Below are 21,193 nucleotides of genomic sequence, written 5' to 3' on the forward strand. Positions count from 1 at the left end.
CCAACAAAGCTATCTTCCTCTTCAACAATAATGCCTTAAAAATACCACAGGGCTCTACAGTGTACGTGCATACCAGTGCTGTAAGAGCCATCTTTGAAGGCAGTCCTCTGAGATCTTCCCCAACCTTGAATGAGGAAGACATAAAACAGATTTAAGGTGACACTGTATATCTCTTTGTGAAATCTGCTGCAGCGGGGCATGGCCAGCATCCCAGCCATCACCCCTGTCAAGTCCCACACCTAATCTATCAGTTTTATTTTCCTGGATTGCATTCCTACAGTGCATGTTATCTAGAAAGGCAGAAACGCACTCTCAATTCCGGATGGCACAGGGTCCCCTCAGTGTTCTACATGACTCAAAGTAGTCATCTGTCCGCCTGCCCTCACCTGCCTTTCTTTCCACAGCCTCCTCCTTTACTCGTTATTCTTCTCCCACCTTTCTTCTTCAGCGCCTGTCCCTGTATCACACAAATACTTTCCCCATTTCTCGTACTCACATAGACACATTCTGCGCACTTGCCGCGCCACCCACACACACCACCCAAACCCCACGTAGGTGAGGGCAAGGTGCAGCTGAGGTTGCAGTCTCGCATTTTGCAATCCATCTGTTCCTACAGACATCAATCTTGAGCTGGAAATGGATTGCTTTCCTTGAAGAGCCTGTTTCCCTTCTGGGAAGACAAGCAACCTGCTGTTTACCAGTAATGAGAATCCCAGCAACTCAGACCTAATGGCTTTGTGTGTGTGTGTGTGTGTGTGTGTGTGTGTGTGTGTGTGTGTTGAATTCTAATTGTCAACTGTTTCAGTTAAATGAGGGCAGATTCGTTGTACCTCATGTTATATTACCAAAAAAAAAGGCTCAAAATTAACACACAGAAGTCACAAATGCTATGTTCATACAGGAGCTCTTAAGTAGATATCTGCATCCTTCTAGAGCTTTCTGGATTGATGCATGGCATGCTTGCTTCAACTTCTGGGGGCCAGTGGAGACTAAGTTGTGTGCATTTGGTGTAGGTTCATGATAAGAAACCAATCCAACTTTATTTAGAAGCCTAATGGTAGGTTCACTGTGTATTTGTGCTTCACTTTTCAGACTTTCAAATAGATGTCAGGCACTATATCTTAAACACCGAGGTTCTTATAGCCTCTGAATTTCCCACCTGAAGGTTTATGTTCCCCATAATTCCTAGTTCCCATCCTGGTCCCAATCCCCAGACACCTTGTGTCTGTAACTGAAGTTTCTGTTCTGAGCAGACTGAAGGTCTTACTCCTGGTCATGTGGAAATTGTCTTCAATAGAAGCAGGAGGATATGCCCCTCACACAAAGTCACCAGATGCAACGTGAACGAAGATCTTCATTTCTAACATCACACCCAGACTCTTGGCGGCTTGTACTCATCTCAAACCCACTCCATATTTCCCTATAGTTTTAAAAGTAAACAATGAGAAAATGAACAACAGAAGACAAGAACAGGAGGTGAACACAGTGGTTGGACAACAAAATAGCTCACACTTAAGCTTTGCTCCAATGTGGCCACACAGCCTCTAGCCTCAGGCCCGGAAGCCACTCAAACTCTGGATCCCAATTAAGAAACTGTGATAATGCAAAACAACAACAGCAAAAACCGTAAAGGCACTTAAGAAGGATAACGCGAAACATAAGTCAAGAGGATGAAGGACTGTGTGAGGATGTAATTACAGAAGAACACATGAATGTGTGGGTCTCTGTCACAGCAACCATTCAGTTTTACAGGTTCAGGGTCTGCGACAGCAAATGCAGGGCCTGTTCTGTATTCATCCCGAAGCAGAGCTCAGCACCACACCGCACCGTTCTCCTGCGTCCGGCACTGCCTTCTGTGATTTCCCAGAAGAAGCGACCCAGGAGTCTTTGCTTTATTTCTGTAACTGGGGGCTCTCCAGGGCCTCTCATGGAACAAAGCTGCTGGCAGCCCTCCTGCCTCCATGTCAGGAAGGCAGTTGCCATGGGGCAGCAAGTCAGGAGGGCTCTGCAGACAAAAATCCCAGAGTACAACTGCCAATAGGTCAATTTTTTTTAGAGTGCAGGGGCTTCTCAAACAACACAATAAACGTGAGCAAATGTAACAGGCTGAGTTGTATTCCCTGGGTGTTGCCACGCAATCATTACATTTACTAATCACACATTATTAGCGCCTCTCGGTTCTGATACATTCACGTTCATTGGCCTCTTTTCAGCACCATAACTTTGTCAGGTTGAAATGTCAATATCTGTTTTCTACTGCTTTCTATGATAGAACACATCTCTAGAAGCTGCACGCAGACACAAAATGCTTCCACCGGAAAACTAGCCTTTGTGCTAATGGACTAGCTAGCTCAGGATGCTCTCACAAAGAGACTTTAACCAATCAGAGATGGTTACAGCTAAGATTAGTCACAGGACAGAAACCTAATCCAATAGTGTGGTTCATTTTCTAAGAGCCATCAAGTCCTCCTCCAGTACTGAGGGAAGGTTAGCTTAGAGAGAAGACATAGTCTGTAAGCTACAGAACAGCCTCCTCAGACCTGAATAATCATACACTTTGGCCTTGGCCCTGCAGCCTTGGGGAATATGTAGTAAGACCTGCTGTGTAAAGCTCTCTGGTCCTGTGGTATTCTGTGCGAGCAGCCTGAGCTAGCGGTGTTCTGTGAACATCCTGACATGGAGGCAGGAGGGCTGCCAGCAGCTTTGTTCCATGAGAGGCCCTGGAGAGCCCCCAGTTACAGAAATAAAGCAAAGACTCCTGGGTCGCTTCTTCTGGGAAATCACAGAAGGCAGTGCTGGACGCAGGAGAACGGTGTAGTGCTGAGCTCTGCTTCGGGGTGAATACAGAACAGGCCCTGCATTTGCAGTTCTGTCTATTGTAACATTCACCATGTAGTTGTATAAAATCACCCCACAAAGGACACAAGTGACCAAGCCCCTGGGATCTGAGAATACCTCCCTTCTTAGTGCATGATCTCCAAGAGGCTTTTCCCTCACAAGGTCAAAAAGACTGCATGTTAAAGGAAAAAATATTGAGATGGTGGATGTCCTAACTTATCCAGGATGATCATGAGATCCCCTGTGGGAGAGAGAAGAGACCTAACACAGAGTGGAACATTAGAAGAACATAGCATGAGACAGTCTGGTGTTGGAGCAGGCAGCCCGGAACAAAGAACACACAAGGCTCTGGAAGCCTGTCTACACTTTTAGGTTGTGCCTCTGGTTTCTAGAACACAAAGTGAAGAGTTTGCTTTAAGCCAATACATTTATAACAGTTTGTCATAGGAGAGATAGGAGGAAGAAACTGGAAAGATGAAACTCGTTAGAAATGTAGCACACGTGAGTTGTAAAAGGCTTTGAGTATGTTAGTTGGTTAACCACTATGAAATATCCTTTTAAAATTCAAGACGGTAAGAATCATATTCAGTTTCTCAGTGATTTCAAACAAGAAGGACACGAACTTAAAGACCCAGAGGCAAGGCAGATTAGATGATCAGTGCAGTTCCCTTGTTTTTAGTTAGTTGTTTTGGTGTTGGGAAACTTTTACTTTGTTTGGTATTTGTTCTTCTTTAGACAGGGTCTCACACAACCCAAGCTTACCCCTTACACTGCCTATCTAACTCACCAAGTCTTCCTCTTTACATTCTGTCCTACTTCTTGCCTGTTCAAATTTAATATACTTTCAGATTGCCAGAGAAGTCCACCTACTTCTATCATGCTCTGAACTCCCCTATCAACTAGAAAGGAAGGGTGTGTATTTCTTCCACGTGCAGCTCCGTGGGAATTTGCAAGAGCAGAGAAGTGAATGGAAGGCATTTGCATGAGCACAGAGGCTGCACACTTCAAAAGGAGGGCCACAGAGGGGGTTCTAACATTATAGACAGACAGAAGGACATGTGCAAGCACATCTCGAGGACACCTCAAATTAGAGTTTAAGGATGGCAGGGTAAGTACACAGCTGAAGTTATATGCCTCAGTCTTTTGAAATTTGAATCACAGTAGAATCTCCATTTGCTCATAAAGTTTGCAACTTTTGGCAACATAACTAAGATCCTTGCTAGCTAGATTTTCTGAATATGTTGCATCCAGGAGCCCAGTTCTTTAACTCCTTGCTGTCTCCCTGGGATGTGGCTTCCATCAGTCTTCATCCTAGTGACAGCTATTCCCTGATTGAGGCTAGAAGAGTCCAGAGCAGCTGTAAGGCCGGAACTTAACACCAGTATCCCAGATGCCCACACTCAGCCCACAGGTTTGAAGCATGCCTAAGTGATGATTTGCCTCACATATAAAGTAACTCTAGAGGAATTTCCATCTTTGCTCCCAATTTCTTGGACAGCTTCTCTTGGTGACTAGCTGGGCTTGCACTCCACCGACTGATCTTTTTGTAGGACCCAGATCTCAAGCTCACTGTCACCAAAAGTATTTCTGCAAAAGCCCATGTTATAGGTAACCACAGCATCATGGAACTAATGGTTGGAAAAAACCATCATTAACATAACTGTATGATAATAAATTGTCCACTGCTGTTTTCAAAAGATAAATAAAATTAAATCGGGACAGTATGAGCAGAAGAAGCAAGCCCAGAGCCAATTTTCTGGAGATGTCGAGAGACACCTAGGAAAGCTAAAGGGAGAGTGGAGCTGTCTCCCTCCCCACTCTCCAAGTCTGCAAGTGAGACACAAATTCCATTTCTAAGGACATGCTTTTGACGCCATGGGATCAAATACAGACACAGTATCTTCTTGGCCCTTGTCACTTGGCTCTTAACAATATACAACTGTGGTGTGTACAGTTAACATGTACTATTCCTGCCAGTGTGCCAGATGAACATGCCCTGAGCACTGAATGGTGCCCGCTGAACCACTGTGTTGAGAGAAACAGGGTAAGATATTGCCAGCTATGCTCACATTCTCCAAGAGATCAACACACATCTGCTTTGGGGTGTGTTTGCATTTAAAGACATACCATCTTGTCTGGGGCTCTGGCTCAGCTAGTAGAGTGTTTGCCATCGCATATTCTGTATGTTTGCCTTTGTCTTGCATCACAAGGCCCTGGGTTTGACCTTTAGCACTGGAGGGACCTGTACTCAGCAGGTTGTTCCTCCAGAACCTCAGATTAGGTACAAACCACACCAAACACCTATTTTCAAAGAGAGATCCTTTATTACGTGGGGAAGCAAAATGACTCATTTCTGACTTAGGCAGAAAACAGTAGCAAATGGCCTTGCAATAATGCCTTTTAAGAGGAAAAAAGGGAGGTCTGTGTTACAACGGGGTAGGATACAGTGGTATGTTTTGATTGGGCATTTTATTGGGGTAGTCAAAGGGGGGCTTCTGATTGTTGGACTTTAGAATTTTGATGGTTGGACCTTGATGATCAGACTTAAGGATGAGTCTGGTATAAGAAAGCATCCAACTGAGGAATAGCTTTCGGGATATAATGTATGGTTTGCAAGGGAGAGGGAAGGGGAAGGCAAGGCCGTGTATGCCGTGCTCAGGTCTGCTAGAGCCCTTCAAGCACCACATAAACCAGGCTTCTAGGTGCACCCAAGTAACCCCTACTCTCTGGAAATGAAAGGAGGTGAGCCTTAACCAAATAGCAGATTTAAGATTAGTATGGGGGGACACTGCCTGAACATAAGTTAGTTAACTAATTAAGAATGTCTTACCCAACATCATATATTGTTCACTCACTGACCTTGAATGACCAGTAGTCCTATGGTTTATAGATTAATTAAATTTTCTCTGTAATGCATACCTCATCCTCTATGTAAGATGGAACCTCAGATCTACACTTTGAGGGGCTTTTCTAAACGCCCAATGAAAGCATTAAAAATATAAATGGAGTAGCATTAAACAGCCTTCAAGGATGCAGTGATCCATAGTAGGAGCACAGGGATTCTCAGCCCCATCTGGAAAGTCGGCATCAGATACCACATACAGATTTACCTTCCCTGAGCACATGCCCCTAGAGGTCCTGGATGTGTTGCTTTTTATCACTGAATGCCTTCCAGAGCAGGCAGGTTCAAGGGTCACACAAGAATGGGTGAGCAGTTATAACCAGGCCCTCCCAAATCTCTTCTACATAGTTTTATGTCAGGATTTACCAGTGGCAACCGGGGAAGCAGGTGTGAATGAGAAAGAAGTAATGTGGGGAGCCACTGTGGCAGACCACATAACATGAGCCTGCTCACCACCCTGGAGCAGCACTCAAAATGGGGTTTTGAATTCTGGGCCGAAGGGAGGGTGACTAAAGTCAAGCCCACACTTTCTACAACACATAACTGCCAGTCATTTATAAGGTGAGGGTGTGGTCTAAGACAAAGGGGGTTTAAAAGATTGTAAGCAATCTGAGACAAGAAGGAAATAGCATTAGAGGATAAGTGACAGCCACCTCCATAGCTTACGATGCTATAGATTAGGGGTTGAGCTGAACTCATCTGGTGCCCACTCTCATTCAGCATGAGACAGGTCCTCGCTGTATCTGGACATCGGACCAGTTGACAGAGTCTGGGTGTCCTCACTCACACACCTGGAGTACTGAATAAACAAAAGGACACCAGGACCTGCCCACCAAAGAGGGCTGCAGAAGGCCCAGATATGCACAGGACTTCTTGTCTGTGGGTTTGTCTTGAGGGACCCTGATGCCCTTCAACTGGTCCTTCAGCTCAGAGCAAGATTGGGATATTCTTGGAGAAGGGTCCCAACCTTTCTAACAGGGCCAGGGAGCTGCAGCCATCTTTCCCAGCTCAAATAAAACATCTTCCTCCCTTCAGAAACCTTGTCAACCACAGATACTCAGTTGGCTTCTGTACCCCAAGTCAGTTATTGAGCAGGACATTAAATTGATTCACTTGACCCAATCACACCAATGTGAAGATAGAAAGCAAATTAAGTTAAAGACAGGTCTCTTTGTACATGCCCATTTCCTCAGAATAGTTCAGGGAGAAACCTTGGTATAACTGCCTGGTACCAACTGAGAATGACATTTAATTCACACTATTAATGTCACTGGTCAGGATGGTTGAAGTTCAACGTTTTCTTTCCTAATATAAAAGTGAAAATTAGGAGGGAGAAAGTCAGATGAATTGTTCCTCTTTTCAAGTTCCTGCTCCTGACTGAGAGTCTTCCCAAAAATACATTTTTTCAGCCTCCTCTAGCCTGTTTTTATTGTGGGAAGGTTTGATTTCTCCTTCAACCTTAATAGATTTTTTTTTGGTGTATGTAATACCCCAGGTTCAAAGTTATGGTCTTTCAGAACTACGATTCTGTCTTTCCAGGAACCATGTGATTGATATCTCAAAGGAATAAGAGATGGTTTATTCTTAGCAAATATGACTGATCCTAGTGGGAGACCATGGATTTGAGTTGTCCTAAATAGCATACTCCAAGATGGAAGCAGTGCCGTAACCTTATATAGCTACCTGAAGCAATAAACTCATTAATCAAATGATGAGGTTATAGTTCAGTGGTAGAGCAATTGCCTAGCATGACTAGGGTCTAGAGCAATTGCCTAGCATGAATAGGGTCCAGGCTCAATGCTCAGTACCTCGCCTCCCCTAAGAAACAATTACAGACATGCCTGGTCCAGAGACATGGCACAGCAGCCTCCCCTAAGAAACAATTACAGACATGCCTGGTCCAGAGACATGGCACAGCAGGTGAAAGTTCTGAGATGGATCCTTAGGACACACACATGCAGAAAAGGAAGAGGTGATCTCTGAAAGTTGCCCTGGGTCCTCAGATGTGCATCACAGCACAGGAACACACACACACACATGCATGCCTATGCAAGCATGTGTGCACATACATATGCACACACTAAATACACGTAATGAAGGAAACATGAACACACAGGCAGACTAATTGGTCTCAGTGGGTTAAACAAAGAGGACATGGAGTTTTGGGAGAGATGTGGTGGTGAGGGATCCTTGATGGGGTTGGTGGGAAGGGTGGGGGTAGATATGATCAAAATTCATCGTACACTTGTGTGAAATTCTCAGAGACTAAATAAAAGTGCATTTTGGAAGTTTTTAAAAGGAGAAAATCACAAATAAAAGGACTTTCCAAATCCTTTGGCATATTCTTCAGGGAGGCAGGCTACAGTGAAGCAGGGGAAACTTGTTCTATAGTTTATGTTTGTTGATAGATTTTTCTGTCCCCCTTAGCCCCTCAGTCATTTAGTCCCAAATAAACACACAGAGGCTTATATTAATTATAAACTGTTTGGTCAATTGCTCAGGCTTCTTATTGACTAGCTCTCTCTTAATTATTAGCCATTTCTATTAATCTGTGTATCTCTAGGTGGTCTTGGCATAGCAGTGGAGCCCAGGTCTCTTTCTTCCTTGATAGCTACATACTTCTCCCTGGTGACTCACTCTCTCCATTCATCTTCCCAGAATTCTCCTAGTCTGATAGCCTAGCCTATATTTCCTGCCTGGCTACATCCTGCCTGTCCATTGTCCAAAACAGCTTCATTCATCCACCAGTAAGAGAAACATATATTCACAGCATACAGAATGACATCCCCCATAGTATGTTATCAGATTGGTAGCGTTCTCTGCTTTGAGGCTGGTGGAAGCTAAAGGTTTGCTAAGAATCTACAATCCAGAGAATTACCTGACACTGGAGCAGATTGAGATCAAACATAAATGTGGCGTGCTGGCTCGTCTCATGTCAATGTGCCATACAAACTAGGGTTGTCTGAAAGGAGGGACACTCAGTTGAGAAAATGACTCCATAAGATCCAGCTGTGGGCAAACCTATAGGGCATTTTCTTAATTAGCCCAGTCCATTGTGGGTGGTGCTGTCCCTGGGCTGACAGTCTTGAGTTGTATAAGAAAGCAGATTGAGGAAGCCATGGGGAGCAAGCCAGTAAGCAGCACCCTCCATGGCTTCTGCATCAGCTCCTGCCTCCAGGTCCCTGTTCTGTTTGAGTTCCTGTCCTGACTTCCTTTGATGGTAAACAGCAATATGGAAGTGTAAGCCAAAAATCCTTTCCTCCCCAACTTTCTTTTGGGTCATGGTTGTTTCGTTGCAGGAATAGAAACCATAACTAAGACAAGTAGGCAGTGAATCAATCATCTTAAGGTAACTGATGATGGTCCTGGAGAATTTGGCTCTGGACATGCAGCATTCCAACCCTTCACAATAAATCAGTAAATCAGCTTCATATCACTTGCTTTTTTTTCTACTTGTAGGGAAGGGGTGTTTCAGTACATAGGTAGCAAGAAAAACAGAGTTGGCCTATTAAAATTATCTACTAGAAAAAGCTAAAATTTCACCCAAATAACAGTGAGATTGCAACCGATTAATCCTGAATGAGGGAAATTCTCACACGGAGCAGAAGTGATCATCTCCATCTCCAGAGGTGAGAACTTCTGAACCATTTCCCAGATCCAGGACAGTCTGGATTCCCTTCTCTGTCAGACAGACAAACAGACACACAGACACGCACACACACACACACACACACACACACACACACACTCAGGCATGCCTACACACACACACACGTATACTCACACCAGCCCATCCTTTGTTTCCCTGTTCTGCAAAATTACTGGTTTCTCAAATACAGACTTGGAATTGCTGAAAGTCTGTGTCTGTTCTTCCCTGTGTTGCCATGTTGGGTAAATCTCTTTTTTTCACCTTTCTCTTTGGTTGGTGTCTTGGACTGGGTGGTCTAGCCTAGCCTTTTGGAAGCCCTGGAGTCAGAACCTTTGCTTGGGTAGCATAATACACAGCTTTCATATAAGGTTTAGTGAGTAGTCCACCAATATCTATCTTTTGGTTGTCTATGTTTAGTCTAGATTCCTTGTATGTCCATATAAATGATAGGTTAGCTTGTCCCTTTTTTTTACCACAAACACAGGTGGCATTTCTGGAAGAATTTCTTGGAATATGCAAATAGCTGCCTCCAACTTTATTTTTCATTGCTAAAGGTTCTTTTAGATTGTTTTGTTATCTTGAAATTCTGCATGGATTTATCTTTTTTAAGACAAAAAGACTACCTGGCATACTTAATTAAATTATCTGAATATGTAGAGCAATTGGAAACTAGTGTCCACCTTAACAATTTGAAACCTTATGGGCACAATGTGTGTTTTCATTCATTTCAATTTTTCTCTAAATTATAGCAATAGTTTTGTTTTTTGGGGGGATATGTACCTGGTACTTCTCATATTATTTTAGTTTTGTAAGTATTTCTTGTACTTTCTCTTGTGAGAAGAAATGATTATATTTTAATTTCATCGTTGGGTTGCACTTGCCAGTGTATGGAACAATAATTAGTATTTACATGATGGTCTCATATCTTGTAACTTACTGATTTTTGGTATCAGGTCTAATAGGTGTTTGTTGAATTCCTTAGTGTTTTTCTACATACATGGTGAGTCTTCTTTGAGAAGGCACCCTCTCACTCCTTCACTTTAATTGGATTTGTTTATCTACTTTTTCTCCTAATTGCCCTGGGCACATTTCCACTGCAATAATTAAAGTAGCAGCTCAGTCACATACCCTGTCTTCTCTCTTACCAACTGTATTGACATCAGAGAAAAATGGACAAGTATTTACTATAGAAGATGTAGGAAAATGGAAGATCTCATAACTCAGGATAAACTGAGAACGTCTTACAGCCTTTTTGGAAATGGTTTGCTCTTATATGTGACAACCTGGCTGATTTCTACCACTCGCTCCCCTGCTTACACACAGATTTGGACCAGCATATTTTCTACATAAATCTTCCAAACTGAAAATAATTCAACACCAAATGAAGTAAAATAAATGGATCAACCAGGGTAGATTCATATAAGAGAATTATATGCAACAATAAAAGTAGAATAAACACAGCTATAAACAACACAATGAAAGGCTTTACACAAAGTTTGTAGATTATTGGAGTGTAATTTGTGGAGCACAGGCACATTATCATGCAGAATTGAAATTAGTGAAATTAGAGATGAACACAGAGGTGGTAAAAATGCCTTTATAAAAAGCAAATAAGTGCTTTGCAAAGCTCAAGGTGGTAGACATTTCCGGAGGGGGGAAAATGAGATGGGAATGCTTAACATTTATGTTCCTTCACTTTAATTGGCTGCATTTAATATTTTGTAAGGTTATGGTATGCTTACTAATCAAGTTGGAATACATATGCCTTTTTTTTTCTAGTTCTTTCTTTTTACCACCTGGTTAGGGGATCCTAAATTACCACCACATTTTGCATATCAAGGCAGCATGATGTCATCAGACCCACTTCACTATGGTCCTATCTCACAGAAAAGAGACTAACGGGAGATGGAATTCAGAATTAGGATTTGATCTCCGATGGACTCTTAAGCAATTAGAAGACAATAGTAATCAAATCAGAGAGACTAATGAAAGCTCTCACTGTTTACTTTATTCCTAAAATTATCTTTTAGCTTTTTTTTTCCACTAGGCACTGATGATATTATTTGTCTCCTGTTAAGAGAGATTTACTTTTGAACTCCAATTTTCAAATCACTTTAGATAAACAAAAATGCTCATTATCTCAGTGATGCGCAGTCTGACTTTCCAAAAGGCAATTAAGAATGTCAGTGGATGCCAGCTATTTGCAGCAGTAATTCATCAGCCTTCTGGCCTTTCCCTGAGAAGATCAAGTAGATAGGTTTTATACACCAGATAACTCTGCACACTCTTCTGTTACACTAACACTGATCATAAAACATGCTGGTACATTTGAAGGAAGCACACAGGCACTCAAGGCTCGTATCCATGTTGTATGTAATACTCTGCTGCTTTTCCTGGATGTGATGTGCCTTCAAAGGGGATGAAAGAAACCAGCAAAAGAAGAGAGAGGAGGAGGAAGGGAGAGAAGAGGCAGGAGGAGGGAGACAGGGTAGGAAAGGAGTGGCGATAAGAGCCCTCCCCACAGCTAATCAAAGGACTTAACAGGCTTTCCCGAGTTGCCTGTGAGAATTTATCTCAGAGCAGCAAACTATTACACAGCTAAATATTACCAGAAATTGCCCCAGACATGGAATAGGGGAACATAACTTGGTCTCTGTGGTTTAACGTGTTGGTGGCCAGCTGGTGCATTTGGAGGCGTAGAGACTTACCTAGGCATGAGCAATATGGAGCTGGGCGTGGCACATGCTGTGTCATGCTGGCACTCAGGGGACACAGGCAAGAAAGTGGCAACTTGGGAGTGAACCTGGGTGACACAGCACGAGTTTCAGGCCAGCCTGGGTTGCATACTGTGTCAACAAAACAAAACAGACAAACATGTGGATCCTCTTGGTTACACAATGACCTTAGGGCACCTTGCTGTTGACTGTGGTGATGTTCAGAGAGGGCACACCCTGCTGAGTATCCTTGAGGATGCAGAGCCCTGTGCCCTCTGCTCCTTCCTCAGTCTCTCACTATTAGGAAGGGAGGTCCTTAGGTCCCACTCTATTTCCAAAACAGAAATATAGTAAATATGAAATCAAGTTTCCATTAAAATATTTTTCACCTGAAAACTGAAAAGGCTGCTCCTTGCATAACAAAAGAAAAATATCCCTCAGGCATGTAAAGGAAACAAATATGTATTTTCCTCCCCCTTTCCCTGGCAGATAAATTATTTCTGACACATAGCAGAGTTACTTATTAATGTTTAAAGGAGACTCATTTGAAAAGAGGTTTTCAGTTATGATGTAAGGTGCGGGTCTGTTCTGTGTGAAAGAATAAAGTAGGTGTGTGAGGAAGATGACAGATAGAGGGGTGACTGCATGTGTGACTGGGTTACATAGAGAACATGTCTCATGAGAACTCAAGTGAGGAAAGCAATGAATCCACTTTAGATAAGCAGAGAAGTGCTGATCACAATGGTGGGAACCCACATCTGTGACGTCACCTCCCAGTAGTCAAGGACCTTGGCATACAACCAGAACTACTGTGTGCACATCCTATATGTGCTTCTCAGTATGGCCTCCCACCCCTAGGTATGCACAGGAGCTCATTTGTGCTTTCCTGAAAGGCCCAAGATGACTCAGCACTCACCAGTTTCAGCCCACACAGAAGCAGCAGTGCGAATGCCCGCACCTCCTCAGAGCAGACAACAGCAAGAGCAAATCCCACTTGATTCTAGAATGTTAGGAGGCGATTTGGATTTCCTCTATAGGGGTCATGATACCTGTGATTTAGAGTAATGATCTGTCTTTTTGCCCTTCTGATATTTTATCTCTTCTGCTTGTATGCAGCACCGATGAGAAACTGCAGAACAACACTGAGCATAGCTACGTTCATTGCATGTCCATGCCTCTCCTCCAGTGAGTGGGCAAGTCTGTGAGGTTTTGGGGATCACCTCACTGATGTGCACCTCTTAGTGGTCCCTTTTTTACCTCCCTTCCTGTGTCTTGCTTAGGGTTTCTGCTGTAAAGGGACCCCAGGACTGCAGCAACTATTATAAATGAGAACATTAATTGGGTGGCTTCCAATTCAGTCCATTATCATCATGGTGGGACATGGCATCAAGCAGGCAGGCATGGTGCTGGAGAGGTAGCTGAGAGTGCTGTATCTTGCACAAACAACACAAAGTGGTCTGAGATACTGGGCTGTATCTTGATCTTATATGAGATCTCAAAGTCTGTCTCCACAGTAATATGCTTCGACTTACAAGACAATATCTACTTCAACAAAGCCACACTTCCTAATAGCATCACTCCCTATGAGTTTATGGGGACCAATTTCATTCAAACTACTGTACTCTGTATTCCTGAAAGTCACTGAGAAACTAGCCACTCTGGGATCCCAACTTAGCACCCTGGGAACCTGTCCTTAGGCACACAGGTTTGTCTAGTATTCTCATGTAGATAGGTGGCAACCACCTACTTATTTAATTGTCTATGAAGGTCTACACACTTGGAAAATATCCAGTACTATACATTATGTTTAATATTTCTTGACACCAAGGAAAAGAAAGACTTATGTTATATTAAATGGATATTTCAATGCAATGGAGCAAAACCACTCTTGTAAATTACACTTGTTTACTTTCCCACAGCAAGGTGTAATTTTTCTAGTTTTCCTTTTTGAGTTTCAGACTCATCCTGTAGTGCCTATCTGATGGAATCTTTTGTTGGCATACATTGCTTACTTCAAATTTGGTTTTGCTGCTTTTATTTTACCATCTAGGAGTCTTCTCTCATGTGTTGTCTGCTTTGTTGAGGAAAAATACAGATTTTAACTGTGAGATTATCAAAGAGAATAAGGGATAGTTTTTTTTCTTGAGTCAATATGAGTGACCATTGTGAGGTTGCCCCAAATAACGTGTTCTAACATGAACATGGTTTTTCAAACATTTGGTAGTTATAGAACAAAGGAAAGTTATAAGTCCAGGTATTTGCCAAATGCATTGGTAGGGGACATTGGGCAGGTAAGATACAGTGAAGTAGAACATTTCTGCTATGGGCTTCAGATGAAATATGATATTCTTAGCTTTGGGGTTGATCTACTAACGGCTTTCAAATGTTTCAAGTGATAGCCACCAGGACATTAGGTCACACAGACAAGTAGGTGGTGAATAGCTACTAAAGGAACTAAAGATATCCCAAGATCATTTGACTCCAGATCTTCAAATCCCAACTCCCCACAATCATGGAAGCTCTAATCAGCCTTCCAGAAACCAAGCACACCAAGGCTTTTTAGTTTCAGTCTGAAGTTGTTTTGCCTCTTGTCCATGAACATATCTGAAACTTCTATTAATTAAGCACTGTTTCTCTAGATGTCAGTTCTGACCTATTTGAGAAATAATTACAAATCTTATCATCTTCCCAGATGACCCTAGTTTGTGGCAACTTGATTAAAAAGAAAAAGCTAATCAACCAAGCCATTTAGTGATAATATCTCAATGTTTGTGTTCCTAAAACTTCATGTATCATGTCTCAAAATGTTTACATATATCACATCACAAAAATCTGAAATATTAACTCGAGATATATAGGTCCACCATGATACATATACTCCTTCAGTAGTATATTTGCTTCTATCAATAACTGTGGCAAAATACCTGACAAAAATAATGTAGGGATGGGAGGTTAGTGTTCACGCATAGTTTCTAAAATTATAGTGCATGGTCATTTATCTCTGTTGTATCTGGGTCACAATGAGACACAGCATCACAGCACAGAGCTTGTGTGACAGGAACCCTTTCATCCCACGTTGTGTAACAGTTTCCTCTGAGACTGAAACATCCATCTTTCAGGGAAACTCCCTAAGCAGGAAGATCAATAACTCAAAGTAGCTAATAGGAAGTCCCTGAAACTGACCAGATTCACTAGTCCCCTCCCTACAAGAATAAGTGATATAAACTAAGAGTGCCTCTCATAAGAGCAAAATCAAAACAATACAGAGAAACCCTGTCTCGAAAAACCAAAAAAAAAAACAAAAAAGAGCAAAATCAAGCTGAAAAGACAACTCTGAGACCAGACCAGCTGCCTTAGGAGGAGAAGCAGAAAACAGCCAACCTGCCTGGAAGAGGTTTAGACCACAGCCACTTGGGAAAGATACAGCAATCTATTGAGCTGCCTGCAGGCTGTGCAGTGTGCTCCAGGTTTCCCAGCTTCTGTGAGCTGTCGCTCATGCTGGGGTGCCTCTTTGTAATGCAGTTGTCTTTGAATCATTTCTGCTCTGTAAGTAATCCCTTACCCATACCCCTGTAATAAAACCCAGCAAAACTCATTGGTTCAACATCCATACTTTGGCATCCATATTTGGTCTGTCATGAGAACTCATTGTCGGGGTGAATAGATGTCCATCTCATCACACAGCACTCCACTAAAGCAGAGAAAGGAAAGGAGAGGATGGAGACAGCACACAGCTTTCATGGCATACTCAGAGTAATTTTTCCTAAGGCTACACTGATACTTTGTATCCTATGCCAGAGCCTTCCTCACCCTGATGTAGGGGAAGAGACCAGACTTTAAAAGAATGAAGAGGGGGTGAAGTTACTAGAGATGCATCACTTGTTTCATTTGTTTCTTGTGGGGTATTTTCTTCCCTTAGAAAAATCAGTATAAGACAAGTAAAAATTACCGACTTGTTTCTAGCTATAGAGTAGAAGTGTATGACTTTAGAAGGCATGTGCTACATGTATGTATATTTTCTTAGCTTGGGTATAAGCTTCAGAATAAACCAAAATGGTTTGGTTTCATCTCCTATTAGAGGATCTATTCATGTATAGCTTATACGTCAGGGTGAAACACTGATGGGAATAACTGAAGCAATGTCCCTGAATGCAAACACATTTGTGTTTGTATATAATCATGAATGAATGCTATGGAAGAGAGACAGGGAAATTTCAAGAAGCTGAGGTTACCCAGAGGTGCTTTGCAGTCACCCATCCATGCTTGCCATATGGTGACCAACAAAAACAAATGATGGTGATGGCACATACCTTCAGAGCACTGACTCTAGTTAGGGATGATATTGTTAGATAATGCTCTGTATAGTGTGTGTGTGAATACAGGAGAAATGATGACAAACACACCGGAGATGTGAGACAGTGAAATACCACTCAGTTCTTAAAGTCTCATTGAAACAGAGTGCATGACTGCTTTTGCTACATGCTGCCTTGTGAGTCACTTGAGACAACGTGAGTCCCTGTCAGTAGCAGTATTATTGACACAGAACTCATTAGTTCTAGCCTGTTCTCAGCACGGGGAGGTGGGCAGAGACTGGCGACCCTAGGTTACCTAGTAGACTGCATGACATTTGAAAAGAATTAGATGCTTGAGCCTGTCTCACTCCAATCAAAACAGCTCTGGTTTTCTACTGGTTTTCCCCATGTCTTGGAGTGTTTCTTTTTGTTTAGTGAAGTCAGAGAAGCAAATGTTTTGCTGTTAGCCTAGGGCTTAACATGGTTTCCCTCAGGCAGTAAGAACTGTCTGTGAATAAGTGAAAGTAGGTCTCAAAGAAGGGGGAGAAGCTGCCCTTATGATTACCAATGGGATATCTCCAGCAACACACTCCTGTGGGACCCTGGGCTGTCTGACAGAGCACCACACTCCTTTCATCTGGACCCAGAAATCCAACTCTCACTGGTGCTCTTCTCTGTCCCTAGATTCCACTATTCTACAGCTGTCCTACCAAGCATGATGACATTTACATATGAGTGTATTTGACCTCCTTGGGACTTGGCCCCTTGGAACAGACTCAGGATCCAGGGTGTCCCTAGGTCTTCCACACTGTCATTTCCAGTCTTTCCTTCTCGCCCTTCTCCATTCTTTTGTGATTCCCCATGGATCCATAGAACTTGTCTCTAACAGTGACCCCATACCTATCACATTTAGCTGAGAGTCAGTGACACCTCAGCAACTAAAGCTGGCTAGAAGGAAGAGTGGCCAAGAATAACTAAAGAGCAAAACGCCTACCCAACATAGATAAGACCAGATATCTAAACCAGGAAGCACATACAACATCATTACTCCAAAGGTCTAGGTTTCAGCACAGAACACACACACACACACACACACACACACACACACACACACACACACACACACATGAACCAGCCAAATAACATGCCTCCTCCAGAATCTGACAACTATATCATAATAGGCCCTAAAAAAAGCAATTTGCCTGAAGTAGAAGACAAGAACTTCAAAATAACAATCATGAATGTGTTTAGGGACATTAAAGAAGATATAAACACATGCATTAATTAAAACACAAAACAAACTGCTGAATTGAAAACAATTCAAGACACAAGACATAATTTTACCAAGAAATAGAATCACTAAAGAAAACCGAAGACCAAAGTGATAAAATAAACTGGGAATGAAAACCCTATGACATCAAATAAAAACATTAGAGGTAAGCCTCACCAACAGATTAAGAGACATAAAAGAGGGAGTTCTACGTCTTAAGGTAGAAAAAATGTTATATATCTCAGTCAAAAAATATGTTAAATATGCATCAGTGTAGGCAGAAAATATTCAGGAAATCTGGGACAAAATGAGGAGATCAAATCTATGAGTAATATTTACATATGAAGAAGAAACTCGTATCAGAAGCATAGAAATTTTTTTAGCAAAATCATAGAAAAAAATTTCCCCAGGGTAGAGGAGATGTCTATCAAGGTGCAAGAGGCATACGAAACACCAAACAGAAAGGATCAAAATAAGCAATTCTCCATAACATAAAATAATCAAAACACTAAATGGTCTGAACAAAGGATATTATAATAAAATGATAATAAATAATTGATAAAAGTTATTAAAAGCTGCAAGACCAAATCACATACAAAGGCAGGCCTAACAAAATGACAGTTGATATTTCAGTAGAGATTACAAAACAAGAAAGGTCTGATCAGATGTTCTACAAGCTTTAAGAGACCACAGATGCCAGGTCAGATTACTATATCCAGAAAAACTATCAATCACAGTCAACCAAGCGAGAATAACATTCCATGATGAAAACAAATTTAAGCAATTTCTCTCTACCAGTCCAAATCTACAGAAGACACTAGAAAGAAAATTCAATCTGTATAGTAGGTTAAGTATACCTAAGAGGACACATGAATAAATAATTGCAGAAAAATTAATCAAAAGACAGGGGAATTAAACACTACCACAAAAATAAAAGGAATAATAATCACTGCTTATGAATAACTCTCAATAGTAACAGTGCCAATTCCCCAACAAAAAGGTAAATCAACAAACTGGATTCTGTTGTATCCAGGAAACACATGCTACCATCAAGGATAGGCATCACCTTAGGAAAAAAGTATTCCCAAGCAAATGGATCTAAGAAGCAAGACAGCACAGTTATTTTAATATCTAAAAATAGACTTCAAATCAAAACTAACCAGAAGAGACAGGGAAGGACATTACATACTCATTGAAGGAAAAATCCACTGAGAGGATACTATAATTTTAAACATTTATGCACCAAGCATGACATCTAATTTTCATAAAAGAAACACAACTGCAGCTAAAATAAAATGTTGATCATAATACAGTGATAATGGGTGACATTAATATTTCACTCCTGCCAATAGACAGGCTTTCCAGACAAAAACTAAACAGAGAAATGCTGAGTTAAATAACACCATAAATCAAGTGGACCTAGCAGATATCTATAGAACATTTTATCCAAGCACTAAAGAATTTGCTTGCTGGGCAGTGGTGGTGCACGCCTTTAATCCCAGCACTCAGGAGGCAGAGGCAGGAAGAGCTCTGTGAGTTTGAGAGTCTACAAGAGCTACTTCCAGGACAGCCTCCAAAGCCAGAGAGAAAAGAATATGCTTTCTTTTCAGGAGCCCACAGAACTTTCTCCAAAATTAGCCACATATTTTGGAAACAAGGCAAGTCTCAACAGATATATATAAGAAAACTGAAATAACTCCCTGCATCCTATCTGACCACCATGGAGTAAGGCTGGATATCAACAACAACAGAAGCAACAGAAAATATCCAAACTCGTAGAAACTGAACAGCTCACTACTGAATGAAAATTCTGTCAATTCAGGAACCAAGAAGGAAATGAAAAACATTTTACAGTGAATAAAAATGAAAACAGAACATACCCAAACCTGTTGGACACACTGAGGACAGTCTTAAGAGGCAAGTTCTTAGTACTAAATGCCTACATCAAAAAAAACAGAGAGGTCTCTTATTAATAAATTAATTAATTAATGTTGCATTTGGAAGCTCTAGAAAAAACAAGAAGTAATATAACAAAATAGGGGAAAGGAAGAAATAGTCAAACTTGGGAGTGAAATCAATGAAACAGAACTAGCAACAGCAGTTGTCTTACTTTGAATTCTTTATATCTTTCATAATTTATCAATACAAATATGATGGTGATACCTCTAATCCCAACACTTAGGTAGTTGATGCAAAAGGACAGAGCTTTAGAAGCTGGCCTGAGCTATATACTGAGTTTGGGACCAACCAGACTAAGAATAAGTCCTTGTCTGCAAATACAAAACAAAACAGACAAGCAAAAAGCAAAAAGAAAAACGTGAAGTAAATTAGGTAGTCCATCAAACCATGTTTCATCTTCAACTTATCCAAGAATTACCTCCGATCATATGAAATTGTTTTTCCCATGAAGACAGAAGAACTTACTTCCATTATCCTTAAAAAAGACACATGCTTCTGGGATTCTTTCTCGTGGTGCAAACCCTCACGCTCGGTAATGTTCCAATCCTTTATTCAACACTCCCAGGGAACATCTAATGCTATTTGAACATGAATCTAAAGACCTGTGAGGACACCATGCCACTGGATAGTAGGCATCTGCTCTGTGGACCTGTAATGGTGGCCACACCCCTTTGCATGTGGCTTCAGGTGGACAGAAGCAGAAAGAGAGGAGCTTGAGGCTCGGCTTCCCTTCGCAGGCTCTTTCTGTCAAGCCAGCAGATCCAGTAGGGAGACCAGAGAAACACTCCAGCAGCTCTTTGTATTTTTCTGTGTAACTGTTCCCTAATAAACACCCATTTATCATTTATCTTGGGTCTTGTAATATAATTACATCCTCACCTTCACTGGGTCATGTGCAATTCAGGGTTCTGCATAGCCCTGCCTCCCAGCTTTTTTCTCAGCAAAGGGTGAGGGGGCAATCACCTGCAGGAAGGGGATTCATGGCCTCCACTGGTGACCAGCCCACATTTCTCTAGGAATCTCAAATATGGACATCAATCTCCACTAGTCACTCAGATTTCTACAAACAGTGCATGCTGAACAATGAGAGGTGTTAGCTAGCAGCGCCTTCTGTAGAACATAGGTGTAGTTATAGAGAAGAGAGGCCCCCTTGCAGGTCACAGTCCTGACTTGTCTACTGACTATTGTGTGATGGGGATCATGTCTTTGAAAAGAGCATCAGTCAGGCTGTATTTGCACTGTCTTACGTTCAAACCTTCCTCAGACATGGGGACGTCAACACACTGCTCCAGTGACCTCACGGCCCAGTACCACATTGGTGACACGTACAAACAAGAAGCTGATGTTGGAAGAATGTCAGCAACTGTGACTAACACAACTGGTGGCCACATGTCTTCCACCAGCAGTCTATGAAAGTGATAAACTAATTCGGAAACTAAGGGCAATGTGTAAACTCCACACCTTCAGAGTATTCAGGAATATGTGCTGCAGATCTAAGAAAGAACTCAATACCTGGCATTCTGCTATTCAGGGCTATTCAGCTGATCTGCCGTCTAGATGGATGCCCGG

At 41.8% G+C, this 21,193-nt stretch overlaps 1 long non-coding RNA gene across 1 annotated transcript in view; it reads right to left on the reverse strand.

Moving 5' to 3' along the window:
* The window catches only part of LOC110343254, a 447,219-nt gene that overhangs the window by 180,307 nt on the left and 245,719 nt on the right, over positions 1-21,193 (reverse strand). The gene's annotated exons all lie outside the window — the stretch shown is intronic.

This window comes from Mesocricetus auratus, unplaced genomic scaffold (assembly GCF_017639785.1).
Source record: "Mesocricetus auratus isolate SY011 unplaced genomic scaffold, BCM_Maur_2.0 Super-Scaffold_100031, whole genome shotgun sequence".
Lineage (NCBI taxonomy): Eukaryota > Metazoa > Chordata > Mammalia > Rodentia > Cricetidae > Mesocricetus > Mesocricetus auratus.